This window comes from Barbatula barbatula (genome assembly GCF_947034865.1).
Source record: "Barbatula barbatula genome assembly, chromosome: 10".
NCBI classification, from domain to species: Eukaryota; Metazoa; Chordata; class Actinopteri; order Cypriniformes; family Nemacheilidae; genus Barbatula; species Barbatula barbatula.
The window spans coordinates 22,357,888-22,381,808 of record NC_136773.1 but is presented as its reverse complement, the minus strand read 5'-3'; the positions used below and the strand labels follow the sequence as shown (position 1 = coordinate 22,381,808).

Here is a 23,921-nt window from a genome sequence, read left to right as displayed (position 1 = left end):
GACCACCACCCCGGTCTGCCATCCCAGAGGCACTGTCCCCGACCGCCACGCCATGCTGCAGAGGCGTGTCAGCCAAGACAGCCCCACAACATCCAGAGACTTGAGGTACTCAGGGCGAATCTCATCCACCCCCGGTGCCCTGCCACTGAGGAGTTTCTTGACTACCTCAGTGACTTCGGCTTGGGTGATGGACGAGTCCACCTCCGAGCCCTCAGCCCCTGCTTCCTCAATGGAGGACGTGACGGTGGGATTGAGGAGATCCTCGAAGTACTCCTTCCACCGACCGACGACATCCCCAGTTGAGGTCAACAGCCTCCCACCTCCACTGTAAACAGCGTTGGTAGGGCACTGTTTCCCTCTCCTGAGGCGCCGGACGGTTTGCCAGAATCTCTTTGAGGCCAGTCGATAGTCCTTCTCCATGGCCTCACCAAACTCCTCCCAGGCCCGAGTTTTTGCCTCCACAACCACCCGGGCAGCAGTCCGCTTGGCCTGCCGGTACCTGTCAGCTGCCTCAGGAGTCCCACAAGCCAACCAGGCCCGATAAGACTCCTTCTTCAGCTTGACGGTTTCCCTTACTTCCGGTGTCCACCACCGGGTTCGGGGATTCCCGCCTCGACAGGCACCGGAGACCTTACGGCCACAGCTCCGAGTGGCCGCTTCGACAATGGCGGCGGAGAACATGGTCCACTCGGACTCAATGTCTCCAGCCTCCCTCGGGATCTGGTTGAAGCTCTGCCGGAGGTGGGAGTTAAAGATCTCTCTGACAGGAGACTCGGCCAGGCGTTCCCAGCAGACCCTTACAGTACGTTTGGGTCTGCCGAGTCTGTCCAGCTTCCTCTCCTGCCATCGGATCCAACTCACCACCAGGTGGTGATCAGTTGACAGCTCCGCCCCTCTCTTAACCCGAGTGTCCAAAACATATGGTCGCAGGTCAGATGAAACGACCACAAAGTCGATCATCGACCTGCGGCCTAGGGTGTCCTGGTGCCACGTGCACTGATGGACACCCTTATGCTTGAACATGGTGTTCGTTATAGACAAACTGTGACTAGCACAGAAGTCCAATAACTGAACACCGCTCGGGTTCAGATCAGGGGGGCCGTTCCTCCCAATCACGCCCCTCCAGGTGTCACTGTCGTTGCCGACATGGGCGTTGAAGTCCCCCAGTAGGACGACGGAGTCCCCAGTCGGAGCACTTTCCAGCACCCCTCCGAGAGACTCCAAGAAGGTCGGGTACTCTGCACTGCCGTTCGGCCCGTAGGCACAAACAACAGTGAGAGACCTAACCCCGACCCGTAGGCGCAGGGAAACGACCCTCTCGTTCACCGGGGTAAACTCCAACACATGGCGGGAGAGCTGGGGGGCTATAAGCAGACCCACACCAGCCCGCCGCCTCTCACCATGGGCAACTCCAGAGTGATGAAGTGTCCATCCTCTCTCGAGGAGTGTGGTTCCAGAGCCCAAGCCATGCGTAGAGGTGATCCCGACTATCTCTAGTCGGAACCTCTCAACCTCCCGCACCATCTCAGGCTCCTTCCCCGCCAGCGAGGTGACATTCCACGTCCCTAGAGCTAGCTTCCGTGTCCAGGGATCGGGCTGTCGAGGCACTCTCCTCCGACTGCCGCCCGATCCACAATGCACCGACCCCCTATGGTCCCTCCCGCACGTGGTGAGCCCACGGGAAGGCGGCCCCACGTCGCTCCTTCGGGCTGAGCCCGGCCGGACCCCGTGGGGAAAGGCCCGGCCACCAGGCGCTCGCATACGAGCACCGACCCCGGGCCTGGCTCCAGGGTGGTGCCCCGGTTGCGCCATACCGGGCGACGTCACGGTCCTTGTTTTTGTAAACATCATATGGGGTTTTTGAACCACTCTTAGTCTGACCCGTCGCCTAGGACCTGTTTGCCTTGGGAGACCCTACCAGGGGCATATAGCCCCCGACAACATAGCTCCTAGGGTCACTCGGGTACTCAAACCCCTCCACCACGTTAAGGTGGCGGTTCAAGGAAGGGTAAATAAATATATATTCTTAATATATTTAGTATTAACTGGTAAAACATGCTTAATTGTCATGAAAATAACGTCTTAATGCTGAAAAGCACAAAATTTAGGTTTGCTTTTCTTCATTACATTTTTTTTCTATTTCTTTGATTTCCGATCCGGATGTGTTCTTTGTAAGATGTTCCCAGTGATCTGGGAAAAGTTTGACACGGCACGTTTAAATTTTTATGATGCATTAGAGATGAAGTGCTAAATTGTGTGAAGGGTATAAAATGAAGGCACCTCTTCAGAAGGGCAAACATTCACATCTATCTTATTGTTCCTTTGGACCAACTTTATATGAGTTTAAAAAGGTCACAGAATGTCCTGTTAGATTACTTCAGAGGTACTTTAAATCTTGTGCAATTGCACTTTTCAGTGTTTTGTTGTCTTTGACTTAGGCCTTATTTATTGTTTACAACCTAACTGTGCTTAGCTTGGTTTTATATTTGTCTGCATAAAAGGAAACATGTTTTATAAGAGGACGATGGGTCTGTAGTTTTTGGAAGCCCGCTGTACTGCGATGGCATATTTGTCTTCTTTTTGATTTGTTAGAAAGTTAATACAAGGATGACTGTGATGTTTATTTGCGTAACACCTGTCTGGCAGTGCAGAAAATCGCCACAACACCCTTTTGCATTTACTTTGGGTGAATGGGCGGAGGTCTGCATTCCGTAACATATGAAACAGCTTGCATGCTTTTTTTTCAATAGTGGAAGAATTCGTTTTTTGATGCTTTTAAGCAGTGTATACTGTGAATGCAAAGAGATCTTTGTCGAAGGTAAATCTTACAAGAACAAGACCAGGTCACATTTCACTCCATTTCAAAAGAAAGGAGGAAAAGGGAAATTATATATCGCATAGCTATTTTGCCAAAAGTTCCTTAGGACTGAAGATTTTATGCATCGTGGCCTTACTCTTGTAGAAAATTCAACACATTTTCCCCGATCGTAATACTTCACATACAACAAATACTGTGATGTATAGAAACAAAATAAACTTCCATTCAGCAAATTATAAATGTGACCTGGACATGTTCTTAACAGTAACAGAGATTTAGCATGTCATCATCAACAGTTTTTCATTTCTTTGAAATCATTATAGAAACAGTATTCTGAGTATTATATCATCTCTGGAGGAGCGTGTAAAGCTGTATAAAGCCAGTTTGTCCACAATACACGTTTTAACAGATTCAGAAATATCACAGACTTCAGCATTTAGGGACAGATTTCTACTTTGTAATATTTTGCAGACATCCTGCTTACCTCCGAGCATTGATCGTATCAGTGTGATACTGTAAATAGAGTTAATGTGCAAACTACAGACCAGGTCCAAGCTTTGAAATGGATTGAAATCATACGATCACAGTTGACTATATATTGTAAGGAAATATTGAAAATTATTTGATTTCAAATAGGTTTTTTTCTAATTCATTTTGAAAGAGAGTTGTTGATTTTTCTGGTGCACCTTACTGTTTTTCATTTACCAGGTTTCCGGCGTTACAGTATTTTATTGCTTTGAAACATCAAAGTGAATCTGCGTTCTGTTTGAGCCGGCAGTCTAGACCCAGTATTACTGTCTACAATCACATGAGGAGTGGAAAGAGTGCAGGATATTTTGTCTCTGCGTGGGTTATAAACACTCTTACAACTAGTATGCTTGCCTTCTCTCTGAAAAAAAAATGTATTTACAAAATGGCCCATGGGTATAAAAAAGTTTGTATAAATGATTGGTTGTTTTTTATATGCCTTTTTGCATTTTGGACTTTTCATGTCGCCAGGGCTTTTAGGTTCATGTAACAATGTGGGATTGCACTTAAGTAAAGGGTGTGCATTGCTGAGTCCTGTTTGAAAACCACCAAGATCACTCACAAAGTTGAAACTGGTCTCAATTTCAGAACCGTGTGCAGAGCCAAAAATCATCCTGCTTGTTTTAATGGCCCTTTAACTCTCAACAAACTCAATGCGGCTCCAACTCTGCAAGGCACTTTTCCATGTTTCATCCGAACAATTGATTTCATGTTAACTGCGGATTTATTAAACCTTGTAAAATGTTATGGCTGTGATATTCCTCTCATTCTGCCATTTTGTGGCAGATTTTTTGTTTTCTTCGATTCTGTACCGATTATAAATTGGAAGTTTAATAAAACTTGTAGGTTTTCTTAACACTTTGTTGAATTTGCAATGTTGTTACATTATAACCCTGAACAAAGACATTGTTACAGTTTTTGTTCTTCGAGTGTTTCTTCGTGCTGTCAAATCAAAGGAGGACAAACGGAGCATTTCCACGAACAAAGGATTTAAGTGCATCTTTCTCACCATAAAGAGCTAATTCAATCATTTGTTTATACTAAATCCACTATATTCTGCTGTTTAATACCACAATCGTTTTAAAACCTTTGACAGAAACACAATAGATTACTGTGAATTACAGTTCATGTCATTAAAGATTATTTATTTTAATCTCTAAATAAACAACATTGAGATCTGACAAAACACTGAAGATTAGAATCCAACTGATGATACACAGGATTTATTAAGGATTTATATATTTACATACAGTCCAATGAACACTTTTAAGAAATAATGTAAAGAATGTTTTAATGTGTTTACTGCCCCCTGGTGGTGAACAAATGGAAGTGCTTTTGTTCAGATGGGAATAATGCGGCCAAGATTTGTGACGGACCGACAGGCAAAGATAAATCACATCTATCTAAAATGACTTCGATATAAAGAACTAGTGCACAGACATAAACGTCACCTAATTTATCATTACCACATAGGCGGTCGGTATTAGCTGCTTGTGCTATGATGTGTTTCACTTCATTTTTTTCCTCGACAGTTAACCTTTCTGTCACACTAACCCAACACCCTATGACCAAAATGCATGCATCCATTTAGTCCTTATAATGAAAATGCAGCGTAGCAGCGTATATTTGACTCAATATTTGTAATGAAGTGTATCGAGCAATATTTTAGGATTATTAAACTGTGTATCATATGTTATAAATATATTCCGGAAAGCAGAAGAATAAGACAATGCAACATAGAAAGTTAAAGTGTGAGAATGCAATATTTCTTTCATTCAGTGCTCGAATTGAAAGGGGGCTGGGGGATCCGGGACCCCCATTAGGCATTGGGGACCCCCCAAAACAAGTAAAAAATAGACTCTATAGACTAAATAGACTTTATTTGAGTAAAAATGATATTGACAAATGTGATTAAATTCATACTATGGATTTGGTATATTTTGTGAATTAATAATTTACAATAATTGATATTAATTTTGTTTATGGGCTAGTTGTCATGTGACTTTAAATTTGAAACGTCAAACAACCGTTCAAATGTCATTTCTGTTCACCAAGCCTGTATTGATTTGATCCATTAAAAGCCTGCTCTTTTATGCAAGCCTGTTTTGAATAAATATAGTTATGCATATTATGATAAAATATATTGTGTATTTTGTATAAATTGTATATTTTCGACACGAACCCCCACAAAAAAAGTCTTAGGGTGGGGACCCCCAAGTTCACACTGCAGTTTGTAATATACTTGACGTGTATTTGTCTGATGCTGATGATTAAAAAAATTGAAAACATTTTCACAACAAACAATTAATTTATGTTTATTAAATATAACTTATCACGTCAATTCACCCAAACGTCATTTTCAAAACCCCGCCCTCCAAAGACGTACCAGAGCACGCAAAATGACTGACAGCCAGAAAGCTCTTTTTATTGGCTCAAATAGTTCTTGGCGCGCACTGGTGCTGCAGGTGTTGTTTTCAGACACCTGTTTGTTTGTTTGTTTGTTTGTTTGTTTGTTTGTTAGTTGGTCATTTTCGTGAGGTGTTAAAACAAATAAGTTATCGATTATTGTAATCCTGCAAATTGAAATGTATTGCGTTTACCTGCTTCGTCCATATATGGCCTGCAGCAGCGCTTCCGGTTTTATCCATAGGCTACGTAAACAAACATAAACAAGCGTATAATTTACTGGGTTTAAATGATCATTTTATAAATACCTAGGGGGTATTTAAATAAAGACCAGAAACTCATATAGGTTCACGATACATGAGATATAGCTCACCTGTATTGACAATCTTATATGGACTTCTTTCTATGGTGCTGTTGGAGCTTTGCTGTCAGAGAATTGGAATAACATGATGCATTAATGGTAAGTAAACGATAACAATGATATTTTGACGTAGGTAGCGAGTCGTGAAGGTCGAGAAATGTGTAGTTCGTAAGAGGAAAACAATAAATGCAGCGCTCGTCTTGTTGTTCTTCTTTCGTCCAGGAGGTGGCGGTGTCTGTATATATTTTTCTTTTAAACCGCAGCAGCTCATGTCATCCTTCACCCTGTCACCGGCCGTATAGTTTACAATGTTCTGGCTATAAATTGTTTTCTTTCTGGACACATACAATCGCATTGACCTGAAAATAAACTAGACCGTTTTCACAACGCGTTTCTTTTCAGATATCTTCAGAAAAATCCAAGTCTAAATCTCCAAAGATGCGTTCACGTGACAATTTCATGAAAAATATATAGGCCCTATTTTTTATTTTAATCCAGGCACATTATAACATTGGCACGTTTCCGCATTGCCAAAAATTAGTAGAAAAATGGGACACTTTACATTACAGAGTTCGTGTCATCTTGCGTTTTCAGAGTTGTATTGGGCAATAATATGCTTAATATGAATTCTTCATATTTAATTAATTTGGCTACTGTACGTTTACATTTTGTTTATAAATGATACTGATATTTTGTCTACAAGGATACTGCAGTGTAAAGTGTTATCATGTGTGTGTGTGTGTGTGTGAGGGGGCAGATAAACACATCGGGCTGCTCTGGGCTTTTGTCCTGGGGTCATGCACTTGACCCTTTTGTCTGAACTCTTGAACAGCTGCTCTGATACTGTCTGCTCCCGATACGAGCTTTATTCCTAACATTGACCACACTGTAAAATATTACCGTAAAAATACGGCCAATTTTAACGGCAAAATACTGTTCTTTTAAAAAACGGTTTAATAATGTTAATTTACAGCCATTGATCTGTAAATTAATTACTCGCTAGTAAAATTAGAACATTCAACCGTAAATCTGTTTACGGAATTTAACCGCAAAGAGCTGTATAGCAAACAAGGCAATCAGAGTTAATCTTTATTTAGTCTGGATTTACATTTAAACAGAGTAATTCAAAACATTACTGTGATAATTTACACAATCCTTTATTACAAAGTAAAATAAGTTTGCACAGTAAGAAATATACAAGTTGTAGGCCTACAATTTAACTTTGCCCTCAGTTAAAACAATTTCCCCATGGACAAATAATTAAAGGGATAACATAATTAAATCCCCTATTTAAAGGGTTTTTTCAGGGGTGAAACAAAATGACCCCATGTTTTACTCAACCTTAAAGTATCGATGATCCTCAGACAAATACAGTCGATGATATAGAAATAAAGTTTGGAAGAGAAAGGCTAACGGGTATGATAACTCAGAATGTATTCATAAAAAATACACCCTTTAACAGAGACATCACAGCCAGCGGTGATTTTAAGAAAGACTTGCCGAGGTGAGGCTGCGTTGGGCGGGGTGCATAAGTGAAATCGACTCACTTGTCCGAAACAGTTGGAGCAAATTTTTTAATAGACGCTATCTTTATTAAACGACAGCAGATCTGAACTTTATACACATACATTCTCGTCTAAACAACTCTCAAAACTACATTTTGTTACACAAAACAGTCATATTTTGAAGCTCTTGGCTCGATGACAACAGTAACGTTACTTGCGCAACTATAACGTTAGCTAATTTACGGATGACGTTTTTACAAGTCAACGAGAACACGAGTACGCCAGGAGACGGCCATATCTTCCAAGACACTGTCAAGGTAAGTGTTTTTATTTGTATTTATCTATTATTTTATTATATTGCGCTTCGAAACTTATATATTTTGACTGAGCTGCGTGGCGCGAATAACCTAGACTGACACACAAACCAGAGAGTTCTCAAATGGCCACCACTGACGAGCATCAGAAGCGGTGCGGAAGGGGGAAACTGTTAGATAATTCAACGACACTCCTTGACTAAAAGTTGTAGTAGAAACGTTACAGATTCAATCTCAAATTGAAGCTATTTACAAGGTAGTCGATCATGGGAACTAAACCAGTCTAGTTGCTCTCCCCTCCCCCGCCGCTCGGGTTCTTACTCTGCAGCACAAGAGTCATTGGCGGACCTGCTGAATGAATTCTAGTCAGTGTGACACCTCGCGGTTTTCGTAGCTGCATACATTTCATTTCAAGTCTCGTCTGAAGAAATTCATGGGATTCAAGTTTGATTATTAAATGAGTTTTGTGTCTCCACACACACGTTCTGTTGCAAATACGGTACAGTAGACTGGTGGTTTGCTTCGTTAAATTGGCGATAAGCGCATGCAGTACAACGTCGATATATAACATAATAATTTACTTAATAACTTCAAATAAAGTAAAAAATACAGTTTTGTGTGTGCTAGCGCAATATATTACATGTGTGGTATGCTTTTGTACGTTAGCTAGACCAAGAAGACTTGGTAAATTGCCGTAAAGTGACTATTACCTGAGGTAACGTTAAATCCCTCCAGATATAAATGAATGAAATTCAGACTTGTGCTGTTTCGTGGTGTTAAAGATAAGCAATGTTATTTTGCAAGCTTTGTGGACACATATGTAGTACTACACCTGCATTTCTGAGACATATGCATGTTTCTCATGTCAGGTTTAATTGTGCCTGTTTGCAATAAGTAACTCACTGTTATCCGATCTGTGTCAGTGACCTTATATAACATCTAATGTTTTTTTTGTGTCAAGTCAGGTGTAAACTCTGAAGGACCTTTTATAAGCACCTTAAATCACACATTAGAGACGGGAGGAATGAAGACTTTTCTGTCCCAGACGGATAACACAGAGATGGCCCACCTGCTTATCAATCTTCAGCGGTCCCGTTTTCAGGAACATGAAGATGGACTTGTTTTATGCATTTTCTTTCCACTAGTAATTTATTAAAATTTCTGTATTGAAGTAATTTTTTGATGTTTTTCCATGTATTGTGTTTTCTCTACAGATTACTGCATCTTCATCTGATGTTGAGAAGACACTCATTCTACCTGCCAGTCCTCGTCTGATTATGCTCGGTTAGTGTCACCGGTAACCGGTTGTTCAAATGAAGAAATCTCAAAGGCAGTTCATTGAAATTATAATGTAAATGTTTTTTTTTTTCATTTTAGACATTGGAGGGCAGGCAAATGTTGTAAGATGGATGCTTAGTCTAGAGGGCCGTATTATATTTGAGTGTACATCTTCCATCTGCAGTATCAGGAGGAGGCTTGTTGCACTTAAGAATTTCTTCGAAGGTACGACCTCTAAGAGTTTTCCATCCTTTCACTGTTTAGTGTATATAAATTCTTCAATCAGAATGATTAACAAATGGTTATTGTATTCTGTGAAAATTTGTTGAACCTAGACGCTTAATTGGAATTAAACCAGAACGAGTCTCCAATACCTGCAGAGGAAAGGTCTCCAAGAAGACCGGCAAGGTGGTGAGTAAAAATATTCATCAGTTAATCCAAAGGTTGCCTCTCTACTGAATTGCATTCTGTTATAAAAGCAGGCCGTTTTATTAAGTAATGTACTCTGTGTTGCTGAACACACCGCGTTTTTATAATTTTGAGCTCCATTGTCTTTCTCATGGATCAGCATAGTCGTGGCTGTTACACGAAAATTCACAAGTTACACGAGCAGAGCATCATCATGCAACAAGTCTGCGTTATTTTTGGGGCAACTTGTTTGACGTGACCATCGACACACAGTGCACATTTCATTCATTTTAAACACCGTGGCGAGACTGTAGCTTTCCAAGAGTAGGGTTAGAGATACCTTCTATAGATACTCTGCTTAAAGTTTTTTTTCCTATCTTTCAGACTACCAGCATGTGAAGTTGGTCACAGATGGTGGAAAGTTCTTTGCCCATTCAAGGTTTAATAATACAATGTTTTCTATTGTTTAAGAAGTTTAGATAATATGTCTATAGACTGTTCTTTTTGCACAGTATCTGTTTATGGAGAAATAATAATAAATTTTTATCTGTTTAAATATGTCTATAGACTGGGTTCTTTATGCACAACATATCTGTTTGGTAATTTTATGGTTCCTCTTCTCATCTTTGCCAGTCTGTTGTTTAATTTATTTAAATAAAAAGCATTCATTCAGAAACTCTGCTGCTAGTATTTTACTGAAAATATGCTATTTAATAAAACTGTAAAATGATGGTACGCAGCTGGAAACCATATTGCCAGTACTTTACCGTTAATTTACAGAAAGCCGTAAATGAGTGAAACCGTAAAATTACGGTTCGCAGCTGGAAACCCTGCTGCCAGGATTTTACCGTTAATTTACAGAAAGCCGTAAATGAGTGAAACCGTAAAATTACGGTTCGCAGCTGGAAACCCTGCTGCCAGGATTTTACCGTTAATTTACAGAAAGCCGTAAATGAGTGAAACCGTAAAATAACGGTCCGCAGCTGGAAACCCTGCTGCCAGTATTTTACCGTCAAATTACGGCAGAATTTTTTACAGTGCAGTTGGGGTTTTCAAGTAGTCAAAGCTTTGTGACTTTTCTTTAAACGTATTGGAGTTCAATCAAAAGAAATGTGTAAATGGTTTATTTTTAACCAGTCGCGATTTAAATGATTTAAATAGGCAAATTGTTTTGTTTTCATTTTTGAGATGTTTTTAAATGCTGTCATTTGCTATTTATTTTCCGTGTATTGAATTATTGGTTAGAGCTTTCAAATGTCGCTCAACCTGTAAGCCGGCAAATAATTTTATCATGTTAAACATATCACATTTTTAAATCTAAATGTTTTTAAATCTAATATAAACGACATTGGTTTTACAGTAAATGATGGTTTCGTCAGTAGGCTATAAAAGAAGGTTGAACATCATTTTATAAAAAGAACCGTGACTTGTTTAAACTTGTTTTAATTACGTAAAATATTTAAAGTGTAAGAAAGGCTATATATTTTACTAAAGATTCAGATTTATTTAATTATTGTTAAAACGGAATAAAGCTTAATTATCTTCAGTTGTTTATGATTATTCTCTTCCATTGATTATTATATCAGTGTAGACTAAACAGCCTTGTCATTATTACGATAAACATCATTCTAATACACTGACATCCGTTAGAAATAATAATAATAATAATACGAAAAAGAAAAATATCACTAAATACGATTAAAATAGGTACCTATTTGCATGTTAAAATTGCTTTTAGTGAATCAAGGGCCCGTTGCTATATATTAAATGTAATAAACTCAAATATCTTGTATTTTAAATTCAGAAGATATTATATTTGATTCATGGCATAAATGTTAAACGGCATAATAAGCACATTTCGCAAGTAAAAACTAATATTTATTCTCACAAGGCTACAGTTTTTCTTGGCCATGACATTTCTGATGTTTATCAAACTGATCTGCTCTCAGTGTTTGGATTATATACGATAACCTTCCGAGCAGAAATATCCAACAAAACACTACAATTATTCAAATGTGTCCGTTTTCTCTCTTTTGGGCTCTTTCAGAACATTCAGAACTTTAAAAACATTTTACGGGCAATATTATAAAGATAATTATTTCATGCGATTTATCTGTATAAGCCGTTGTTTGAATCTGAGAGTGCGTCACCTTTAAGAATTAAACCTGCTGAATTAAAGGTGCGTGGTTTCCGGTCAGCGTCTCAAGTTCATGTCCACAGCGCGTGCATCTCACGCGGGCCTATATGATAAGGTTAAAATGACTCCTTTCTGCTTTTATACATTAATACAACAATCCTATACTCTAAACAGAAATACTTCATAAATGATTTAACGGTAAACATGAATATACATGCAAATCAATAGTAATGGTGATAACCTTGTCCTGCAAAAATATATTTATCCTACATTTAATATTTTGTGGATTTACCTTATAAAATAGAAGAGAGGAGAGAAGGGCTTGCGCAGGTCCTGTCTGACGATTTGAGGAGCAGACGCTGTGAGACAGGGTGCTGGTCTGCTGTTTGAGGTTAAGGTCATGGGGTCAGCAGACAGACAGCAGTCAGGACTTCGCGCTGCACAACACATTGGATGTCATATGGAGGGCAGAAATAGGGTGGCATAAATAAAGACGTATAATTCCACAATTAATGGTATAAAGATGAAAAACAGCTCATTTCTTTCTTTCTAATTTATAGGATTTAATTATGCAGAGATGAATTATCAAATCATTTGATTGTCATGACATTTCTTTCCATGCTGCACACTTGGGCATTTTAAATTCATAATTATCATATAACCCACAAACAATACTAAGATTTTGATGTGTCCTATTATATAGACTGTGTTTAGATAAATATGTTAGTGTATAGTGCTAATATCAGCTTTTGTTAAAAATGATTCTTTTCCCAAAATAATAAATCTGGATTGATGTAACAATGACTATGCGGAGAACACTTTTGGTCACATTAGTCTTGACCGGACTGGAGCAAAAAAAAGGGTTGATTATCAGTTATGTGTCTGCCTGTGTATTTATGTGTTTTCAATGAGTTTGTAGGTCGTTTGCACAGATTTAAAAGCTCTCTTTTAAACCCCAGGCTTTCTCTCCAAAATCCAAAATAGAGGACCGTGGTTGCCATATCAACCGGCCACCTGACGTGTTACTGTGGCAACAGCAGTATTAGACAGAAACCGCTTATTAGATGTCCCATCTAAGGGTACGAAGGAGGGGGTAGACATGGGGTAAAGGTGTAGGGGGGGTGTAGGGGGCACGTATATTAAAGGAATAAAACAAGAAATAGTACTGAAGAGAAGGGCAAAGACTTACAAAAAGCTGGTTTGAAATGTTATGCTTTTTTCTAACGATAGGAACTAACCTTTGGTTTACTGTCTCAAGTACAGCAGTGAGACGTGGAGAGGTGTGACATTTGTGTCTCAAGAAAAAGGCAGTGATGAAGTGTACTCGAGGGTCGGTGGGGTAACATAATAACAGAGGCATAAGTGTCTTTCTGACAAAGCACCCACAGTAAGACGCACACACATACGCTGGTAAGAATCTGTATATGATAAGATCTCTGAACATTCATATAATAACAATATTGGTTAGTATTTCTGTGATCTCATTGTTGGATGTATTCAGGCGTGATATTTCATCAAAATTTCAACTTTCCAATATTCTATATTTTAATAATTTTAATGTCACTCATTATTAAATGTCACTGCGATTGATTATTGTTATGAGCTTCGTGCTTCACAATAAGGCTGTATTTGTAAATGTTAGCATTTGTTCACACAAACTTACAATTCGCAATAGCATTTTTAAATAATACTTTACTAATTTTTTTAAATCAAAAGTTGTATCTGTTAACATTATGTAATGCACACAAACTAATATAAACGATGGCATTAACTCAAAAAGATTTATAAATGATGAAAAACTACATGCTCATTGTTAGTTCATGTTAACAAATGCAACCTTAAAAGTCTAGAGAAAATATATACACGTATAGTCAAACAAATACAGGCAATGCATAAGTAGAATAATTTACATACAATATAATGCACATGACACTCAATTGCTGCTAAAAAGCCAGATGAAGAATTAACATATCCAGTGTTTATGCATGTGTGTGTGTGTTTAGCATGTTGTGGTAATTAACCCACATTAGATTAATCTATGAGGGTGGCATTTGTATCACAATGGAAACAGTGACCCCCAGCATTGCCACTGGCAAACAGACATATAGAGATTTGGCAGCGTGCCAGACAGACAAACACATACACACACGCTTACAAAAACACATATGCATATATGCAAACAAACGAGATCCAATGTTTTAAATATTCTGATTCACAAAGAATATAAATAAAATAATTACTTTTAACACCTCTTGTCACACTTATTGTGCCACTTTAATTTTGTTCACATAGCAACAATGTATATTTAGGCTTTTAATGTGTTACGCTGATTCTCAGGGCAGCGTTTGAAAATATATGACATGTAAGGAAACATTCCCACATGGATTAATAATTTCCTTCCAAAAGATTGAAATCCAGTAGATTTACCAGCCATTTAAACTTCCCCCTGGATAATAGCGACCGGGTTTAAGGCTGTTGTTTTCTGTTATCCTCACAACCTCTGAAGATCCCGAACACAGGTTTTCCACACCGGAAATATAAATAGGATTTCCCAGCAGACATTTGTTATTCCACTTCTTTCCAGAATATCATTCAGATAAGAAATAGTGTTTATGCAAAGTGGCTTACACCACGGCCCATTTTCCTGGTGAAAAATATCTCATAGGACCCCGTATGCAATGAAATCTGTTTATGGTTTGTTCGCTGAGCAAAAAATATCATTTGACAAACCGCTGTATCCGTGATGAGTCATGACATTACAGATTTACTTCAACAAGAACAAACAATCCTGCAGTTATCCACATTGATTTGGCTTAACCACATAAATCTACATGGTTCATATGAATAATTTAAGTGAATTTCTGGCTTACCTCTTTCATATTAAAGATTTAACATAATCGTTGATAAAATCTGGTTATACCACAGATTTGAACATGTTGTGATTTCTAAGCCATGTAACACGTTCTAAAATATAAAAATATATCATTTTTGATAATGCAGGTTAGTCTAGATGTGAGGAATGTGTCTGTTTTGCTGTTTCGCTTAGTTCAATTACACAGCAAACTGAAAAATGTGTGTGGTATGTTTAGAGAGAACCACTGATATAATGTCTTGGGTAAAAAACGCATGATTTAAGAATACATATTAAAAAATGAAATAGATGTGGATCATTTTATTTGGATTATATTACATTTGAATTATCATTCTTGGTGACTCCAATAAAGGTCTGAAGCAAAAACAAGATTGATCTTTGGATAAATAGTTTTAATAAAAGCGAAAGCAACACTTTGTTGACAAATACTGTTGGCTGTATTTTAAAATCAGTTTAGACTACAGCAAGCTGACATTGGTATTAGCATGAAATACAAAGTACATAAAAAAAGGTTGTATTTTATTAGCAGTTAAAAATCCTCAGATTTCAAAGCATCCTCAAGGGGGCGCTGCAGAAGCACCTGCCCCTCCATCAAACCTCCACACTGATTACATGCCCCGTTAGAGTTGATCATCAAACACATTTATAAAGATTGCCAGAGTCCAAGAAATATGTTTTCAAATGATTCAACATGAGCATATTATTATCAACAATTTGAGAATCGTAGTTCAGACATGCATCGTATTTGACTGCATTTGAATCCCCAATTTGTTTGTTTATATGATGAAATATGATGCACTCTGCACGTTTTACAGGATTTGTAAACTAAACATGCACATTGTGTCAATGGAAAAGAAACCAGTTTAAAACCTTGGATTGCAACACCAACCCAAAGTCAAAGCATCTGAGCTTGCAAACCGAGACCGTGTTTCAGCTTGGATGCAGGAATCACATCTTGATTTTAGCAGTTCAGTGGTCCATTTGTACTTGAAGAATTCTGCTCTATTTGTTGCTAGTAAATGAAACACCATGCTTGACAATGTGAAAACTAACGCACGTGGATAAATATAAATAATATGCAAATCTGAAGATTTCTGTATCAACATTCTGATATGAAAACTAATTTTTAACAAACAAAGTCCATATCTACAATTAAATTGTTCACATGATGAAGACTTGAATTTTTATATATTCTTAACATCGTTTTGTGCTTTTGGAAACGTATTCCTCAAACTTGGGTTACATTTTAAACCAATGGAACAAATATGCGCAATAGCAATCGTGTGTCGTGACAATGCGGATGTTTATTAATAAATCAAAAGAAAAACAAACATGTTTTATAGAAACAAGATGATGTACAATACATTTTGAGATGCTTTTAAATGTACGACTTGTTTTATTTATTATTAATTCATTGCGTTATGATAACATAAGTTGATGTGTTGCGTCTTGAGTTTTGAGAGCCATTTTTATACTGCAACAACAACAGTAAAACGTACGAAACCGCAAATGCATGTGCGTATTAACAAGCGAACCCATGTTTTATGCAATGCAGTGTCAGATTTATGACAAAACGGAAACGATGACCATAGCAGTCATTCAAGCACGCGCGTGCACGGACACATACACACACACACACATATTCACAAAGAGCACAAAAGAATTATCATGACAAAAGACAAGAAGAGTGAAAAACACTTCAACACTCAATCCTTTCATGTAAAAGTTTTAATGGAAACAATTTTGTTCTTGCTAGTGCATGAAACAGGTTTAACATATGTCATGTGTTAGGCAGGAGGAAAACTGTTGATGCAAATTTTATTGAAATGTTGATTTTATATTATATGCAAATGCTTTTACTCGTTTTAGGATCCAAAATGTTTTTATCCTCTTATTAAAATCATATACATGTAGTCTCAAATGTTACAGCTATAGCCTACACGAAATTGCACTTTCCTTTTGATTTCTTTTTTATAAAGCAAAATAAAAAACAATAACTAGTAGCTTTGGTAAATATTCTCTTCATTTAAGTCAACGTTGAGACAGACAAACGGGTTCAACAATATACACCCATGCAAAGCAGATATCGCTTTTAGGGTTTATTCAAAATGTTGCATAATATTTATGCCAAAAATCTGCATAACAACCACTGTGCACTTGAAGAAACCTCCCTAACAAATATATATTTTTACAATTTGCAGTTTTCACATTTACGTCTGTAATATGTTACAATATCTTATACACTTGCCATTTATATCTAATATTCAGCAAATAAATCGATACTGGATATAAAATCAAACATGCACTTCTCGCAGTGGCCAAGAAGAAACTGATGTATTTATCGATACGTTTTTAAGATTCCGGCGTTTATATTTGTAATAATAATTTATGATAATTATAATAGCAACAACAACCATGCGTTTCCTTGCATAATGACATCGTTATTACTGTGTCCTCGTCAAATTAATATCGAACATTTTATAAACACGATTCTGTTGGCATCTTATCTCGCTAAAACGTTCAGCTGTCCTCCGTTTTTATTTTAATGCTGTTTATGTACAAATATAAAATTGGCCTATAGTCTAATTCCATCACTCCCCAGCCCCCCTCCTCCCTGCATCCCTCCTCCCTCTCTCCCATCCTGGAATCTTATTGATCCAGGAGGAGCTAATTATCTCTTCCCCTCGTGACTGTGTAATCAGCACATGCGCAGTCTGTTAATTCCAGCCATTTTTTGCAGGAAAGTAATTAGCAGGAATAAAGACCGGACTGGTTTTTTTCACTCTCTCCTCCTTCCTCGAACCGAGCCGAAGCGCGTCCGTCGTCTGCATCGGAACCAAAAACAAAACCATTTAAATGCTTTAAGAAACAGTGAAATACCTCCTTGAACTTCACCACCACGATGTCTCGAGCAAAGTGAGCGCATGCATCTGTGCGAATGGGATCTATAAGCGTGTTTACTGGAATACAAAGCAACGCGTCCGAATGTAAGTTTGTGTCTTGTGACTGCTTTACATTTACGCTCCGTTCGCTGCTCGCGTTACGCGTTTCACATCGTGTTTACACGCGCCGAGTATACATTAGTCTACTACATGACGCGTGCTTGTTTATTAGAGCTGATCTTTTATTGTGCACATGTTACTACTAAGCACTTACGATGTCATATGTTGTCCGTAATGCAAAGCGCGTCCTGGACACTTTCTTTCATCTTTGGAGTTCCGATTGAAGTTAGAAAAGCTGCTCTCGTGTTCTCCTACCTGTTTCCCAAAAGAGTTGATAGTTGCGTAAAAGGGAAAGAAAAGGAGTAAAAAGATGTCCTCGTAGTTGATACGTGCGTTTGGTTCGACCGGTGCTGCTGTTATGCATGTTGAGCAACACCGATGCATTACGCGGTGTTGAGCGCATCGAGCTTCGCTTTACCGAATGCATCAGTGTTGGCACGCTCTACGGGAGGCGCCCGTTAATCCCCGTGCAGCGCAAATCCTTCCGTGCAACGTTACAAAGTATCCGACTGATGAAGCTCTGCGCACCTTCGCCGTTCCGCTGTGGACGGGCGCGCATTTCCTATTTTTTAACGTAGACTGCGGGAAGTAACGTTGTGTTTTTGTTTTTGATAACTGGGCTGTTAAAAAGTAGAATGTGACAATAAGGTGGCCTGGGCACGCTTGATCAAGCCTGTTTGGACTTATTCTTCAAACTAAGTGTGTGTGTGTTTACTTGAAGATACTTGAAAGTTAACTAAATCTGGATGAACCTCCCTCCCTTTGTAGTGGCCATTGAATTTCAGAAGGAGATCATGTATTTTAATGCAGAGTTATGATATGTTTTTTTTATATGAGCGTGATACTTAAAACAACAGAAGTCATTGGCTTTGTCTTTATTTGGTTATTTTTCATGTATGAATGTGGCTGTGTGTTACATTGTATTTTTAGGCGATTTGATATTGTTTCTTTTCTTATCTTCTTACATATATATTGCCTTCGATATACTGCTATCGTTTTGGCTTCATGTAGAATGCTTTCGTGTAACCCCAGGGCTGGATTATTTAAGAAAACATTTATGTTTTTTTCTTTTCACATTTTTCTTTGTTTGGAGACCCATCAGATTGATTAATGATGTTCAAATGTTAATTCTCATTCAGAATGTTAAATAAAGTTCAGACGAATAACATTCACAAAACGTTACATCCATAGCTATCCGGTGTCTGGTTCGGCTATATAGTACGTGTGTACCGCTGCACGAAAATAAACACTTGTGCTTGTGCAGGAGGAACAGATCTAAATAAAGCAAGCACAGGCTCTTTTGAGAAAGCTTTCACACACGCACACACACGCGCACTGGTGTGGGGTGAAAGAGGATTGCCTCACAGGTCAGGGGTCATGGAGTTAGGGTAAAGGGTGAAAGGACGAAGAGGGGATGAAAGAAAACAGGGTGAGAAGATAAAACTGGATTTGGCAGGGTGGAGTTGTCAAACACAGAGTTGGTCGGCCAATGAGAGTGGTTGAATTTTAGTTTTTTTTAAATTAAGGATTTAATCGAATGAACGTTTAGATATTTTAGTACCACCACCAAATGGACGATTAGCTTTCATATTTATTTTGTGTTCAGGTGTTTATTTGTTTAACAGATAGATTATACCACCTTGCTGTTGCCTGTGAAGATCGGGAACAAGATGCTTTGTTTGTAAATCAAGTGTTGTAAAATCTAAAATAATTGTGTGTTTGTTTGTGTGTATGTGTGCACACATTGCCTTCAGGGTTTGACTTTTTCTGAGCGCGCTCACGCACGCACGCATGCACACACACACATCCAGAGAACAATGCATGGGGCCCAGCCTGTCAGTTCAAATTCTGTTCTCTATCCACGCCTTAAACAGACCGTGTGTGTGTCTGTGTGCAGAAAGAGAGAATAGAGGGCGATCAGTGGCTGTCTTACCTCTGTGCAGCTGTCATCTCTCTGCAGAATTCACTGCAAATATTGAAGTATATTACACTGTCTGTCTGCCTCCGTCCAGGCAGAGGAGGTGTGTGCTGTTTGCCGCGGCTGTTAAATATATAGATTGAAGGTATAGTTTATAAAAGGTGCATAAACTGCAATCATGCAAAGGTCAATGTGATTCTTGAACACCTTTTCTTGGAAATGGACTATGAATGGAGAGAGAGAGTCACACACAAAGCCTAAAGCCAACATGAGAGGTTTCAGATTAAATAGAGTCTTGGCATCTTGCTAGATTTAAAAAAAATATATTTTTAAAAGAATGTATCGGGTTTTGAGAGCGATGGACAGAGCTATGGATATTTTTTATTGTTATTTGGGTAATGAGGACATGTCAAGTCTAATTGCGACACAGTATTCTCACTATACATTTATTTAATATTACATTCTTTAAAGTGCAAATTAAAAAATGCAACAAAGATAGACACCAGACACAGCATGTTACCTGAAATGTAAAAGATATTCACTTTCATTTTCAGAACAGTCATTTCGTCGAAAAGTTTATTTAAAGTATTGTTTCAAGCATTGGTTATTATCAATGTTTATAAAAATATTGCCATAAAATGTAATTTTATGCAGCTCTGCTGTTGTTTTGCATGTAATTCTGCTCGTAAGCGTTTCAATCATCATCTAGCTGCTGAAAGGAGTTAATCTTGCAAAAAATGTTTTTTCCTCCCAATCTTTCTCATTTCACACTGCATATAACTTGTGTAATGAATACAGAATATTTACACGAATAATCCTTACAGATAATTGCTTTAGCGCACGGTGCCGCTTTCCATTAGACGTGCGAGCGGTGTGGAGGGGCAGTGTGTGTGTTCTGTGGTGTTTCACACACATTGACAGTGGCGTTAGATGAAGTAGAATGAGTAAGAACTCTTTCAGTGCAACATTGATCTCATAATCCCGCCGGATCCGCTGCACTTGAAATCGATACGTTTACACCACGCTCAGGCTTACAAACTGTGCGTGTGTGTACTGTTATTACTGTACGTCTCAAGCATGTTGACCTCAGGTGGTGACGGATTTTATATCAATGTCCGATTGCTGTGAATTATCTCGAGTCGCTTGTCGAAGACCTGGAGTTATAGACTAGCAAGGAGATGAGGGAGAAAGGAATTAAACAAATGTAACGTATTTAAAAGAGACAGCTGTCACAATCCTCTCTTAACATCAGCCTTAACTTTTGACCTTTGACCTTGCTTTTTTGTGCGTCATTTCTTTTAATGTGATACGGGAAGCGCAGCAGCATCTTCCTTAAAATAATCTTCCTTAAAAAAAGTTTTGTGTTTGGCTTTGTCTCGCCAGTTTTCTTTGAAAATGATGTTTTAAAAACACAAGAAAATGACTGTACATTATATAAGTCATCATAACCCCCCGCTCTCACCCGCTCTCTTTTATTCTTTCTCTCTCTCTCTTTTCTTTTGAAGTTTGCCTCTTGAATGGGCTAGTGTCTCTAATGGAAATGGGGCATTAAATCAGAGATCAAAGACAAGCACACAGCAGCGAGGACAGCTGTCTAAATACAGTGAGAGAAATGTGTATGTGTTTGCGTGACTGAGGGCGAAAGAGAGGGATAGCCGGTTTAACTTTGGTGTTATATATGTTATATTGTCGTTTTACAGTATGACCCCTGTAACACTTTACATATTTTGTGTTCATACAAAGATACACAAGTCTTTCAGGTGTTTAAAGCCACACCATTGAACATTTGCTCACGACTCCCCCATGTGGTTGAGAAGTGCAATTGTCTGAAATAATGTCACTGTATAAGCTTCTCCATGGGCAGCGCAATACACAACTGAAGAAACCAGAAATGTTTTTTGGAAAGCATTTAGCACTTTTGTAGGGGATGGGCACGGCGGTGAGTGTAGTTGTAGCTGCTATGAGGCTGCTCTGAAAACAGCGTGAGTAGAATTCGTCCAGTTGAGAGTCGGCCACCACTGAAATAATTTTAGAGACATTATCTTAAGGTCGAAAAAACTACCAAGTGTTGCTTTAATGTGTAATCTTTCAACCTTATGCAGTATTTCTACATAAGTGATAGTTCACCTTCAAAAATGCAAATTCTGTCATCATTTACTCACCCTGTTGTCATTTTAAACCTGTGTGGTTTTCTTTCTTCTGAAAAACAATGTTGGTAATCGAAAACCGTTGGTCCCCATTGACTTCTATTGTATGGATAGAAACAACAATGCAAGTCAATGGGGTCAAACGGTTTTCTGCAATTGTGTTATAGATATAGAGTATATAAGTAGTTTAGTTAGGTCTATATTTAAACATTTGGCTGACACTTATCCAAAATGGCTTTTGATTTAGAGCATGTGCAATCCATGGGGATCAAACCCATAACTATCTACATAATCTTGGTGTTGCTATAGTAAAGCTTACTTGTGCACTCATATATGTGCAATAGTATGTTTGCTATGATATAGTAACATCACATTAGCTTTTAAAACAGGAAGCTGAGCTTCTGAATCAGTAGTCTGTTGTGAATGCAGAATCTCTCCAGTAGCTCTTCCCACACCTGTATATGCATAAAAGCACACTGCTTACTGTTATAATTAAGCAAAAGTGTTTCAACCTCATTTGAGTGCCGTGCAACATTTCTTTGTGTTTGTTGTTGTCCTGTTGACAGGGTTAGTGCTGGTGTTAACATCAGGGTTACCTTTGTTTTATCTTATTCTTGGACTAATCCACATACACACTTGGCGAAAGTAATTGGTTTAAGTTGTGTCTTGATTCCAGCTGTGTGCCCCCTATCAGGTGTCCCAGAGAGATGGGTAATTAACCTAACTGCTAATGAGATACATCACTAATTACACCACACACACACACGCACTCGGTTAAACACAGCCAATGAGAGTGCACATGCATCGATCTGCACAGGAAGTTTAGTTTGTGTGTCAGCACAGCGTGTTGTTTATGAATATGTATTTCCAAAACTACATTTCAGACATAAGTATTTGTTCAAATAGACGCTCAACGTTTTGCACTTTACATTTGGCCCTTTAAAGTCATTGAGGACCTATTGGATCTTAAATCCGTGGATACATCATTTAGCCGTGCATGCTAGCATCCCGTGTTGGCTTCCAGGAAAATGCTAAGCATTCACACTATTGATTTTCCCATTAGCACTTTAGCCCCCTCCAGTAGAGAGGATCAGAGAGAGCTCAATATAACAGCTTGAATCAGAGTTCAAGAATCTGCACTCTTCAGCCTAGAAACGCTGCAATTAGCCCCCCAACTCATAACCGCAAACCCTATGGTCCCTTAAGACGCTCTTTAAGCACATACTTGTTTTTACACGACTTAACTTTTCATAAACCCAGTAGTAACTACTAGGCACGTTTGAATAATTTATCTCCAGCCCACAGTGTAACCACAAGGTTGGTTTAAGTAGCAACATAGAACATTTGCGTACAGACGTGATAGTGTACTGGGCAGCACTGTGTTAAAACACTTTACTAAAGGTGCACAGGTTTTAATACTTGGCATTAATGTATATTGCAATTATTTCAGGCACCTTTTAGACGTCGAATGCCAGAAAGGCAGTTTTAATATAATTCACTTGAATTCAGCTGCTTCTTGATCAAGGCCTGTGAGGGCCATGTCTCTTGAGAAACCTGGGACTCACTAGGCTGAATAGGGAACCTATTCCAGAGGCACTGTTACAGGGTAATCCCCCATAGACACGGTCCTGTGTTCTGCTTAGTTGCCCTAAGGGAAATATAATGCAGATGGAGGGGGAAGGGGAGGCAGAGACAGACAGAGACATTTAATTGAGCAGATCTTTGTGATTCCAGGAATTGTCTCTCATGTAATATTCAGCTCTCCGTAATACAGCTTGGCAAAGAGCTATTGATCACCGTCTAGACCTCTCTTTTCACCGTCCCAAAATCACCTCACTTTGAATTAAAATTGTGCCGTGTTAGAGTGTAGTTGTAATGTTGAGGATGACTTTACTATTGTCTGGGTCTGTAGTTTTACTGTGCATGCATCTCTAGCACAGTAACACTTACCTTAAGTAAAACTTCCTTAAACCTTTCTTTCTTAAGTTTGGGAAAAATATTAGCATCTTTCAGAATCCACTTGGTTTGATCTCTTGGTATATGATGGTGTGCTATTCAGACATTTGTGGGGTTGAAAAGTGTCAAAATATTTTTGGGGTAAGTGTAGTTTGAAAAGTTCAAGTGGTATTGATTTAATACTTGTTCCCCTTTTCTCTCTCTCTCTCTCTCTCTCTCTCTCTCTCTCTCTCTCTCTCTCTCTCTCTCTCTCTAGGCCAGGGTGGGATGA

At 38.6% G+C, this 23,921-nt stretch overlaps 2 long non-coding RNA genes across 2 annotated transcripts; both read left to right on the top strand.

The window, feature by feature from the left end:
• Nucleotides 1–7,843: 7,843 nt before the first annotated feature.
• On the top strand, nucleotides 7,844–9,435 carry LOC306899337. Its single transcript, XR_013787189.1, has 3 exons — nucleotides 7,844–7,935; nucleotides 8,894–9,216; nucleotides 9,310–9,435. It is a non-coding gene; the product is annotated as an uncharacterized lncRNA (long non-coding RNA).
• A 108-nt stretch (nucleotides 9,436–9,543) lies between these two features.
• LOC306899338 lies at nucleotides 9,544–10,174 on the top strand. Its single transcript, XR_013787190.1, has 2 exons — nucleotides 9,544–9,621; nucleotides 10,003–10,174. It is a non-coding gene; the product is annotated as an uncharacterized lncRNA (long non-coding RNA).
• The last annotated feature ends 13,747 nt before the right edge of the window (nucleotides 10,175–23,921 follow it).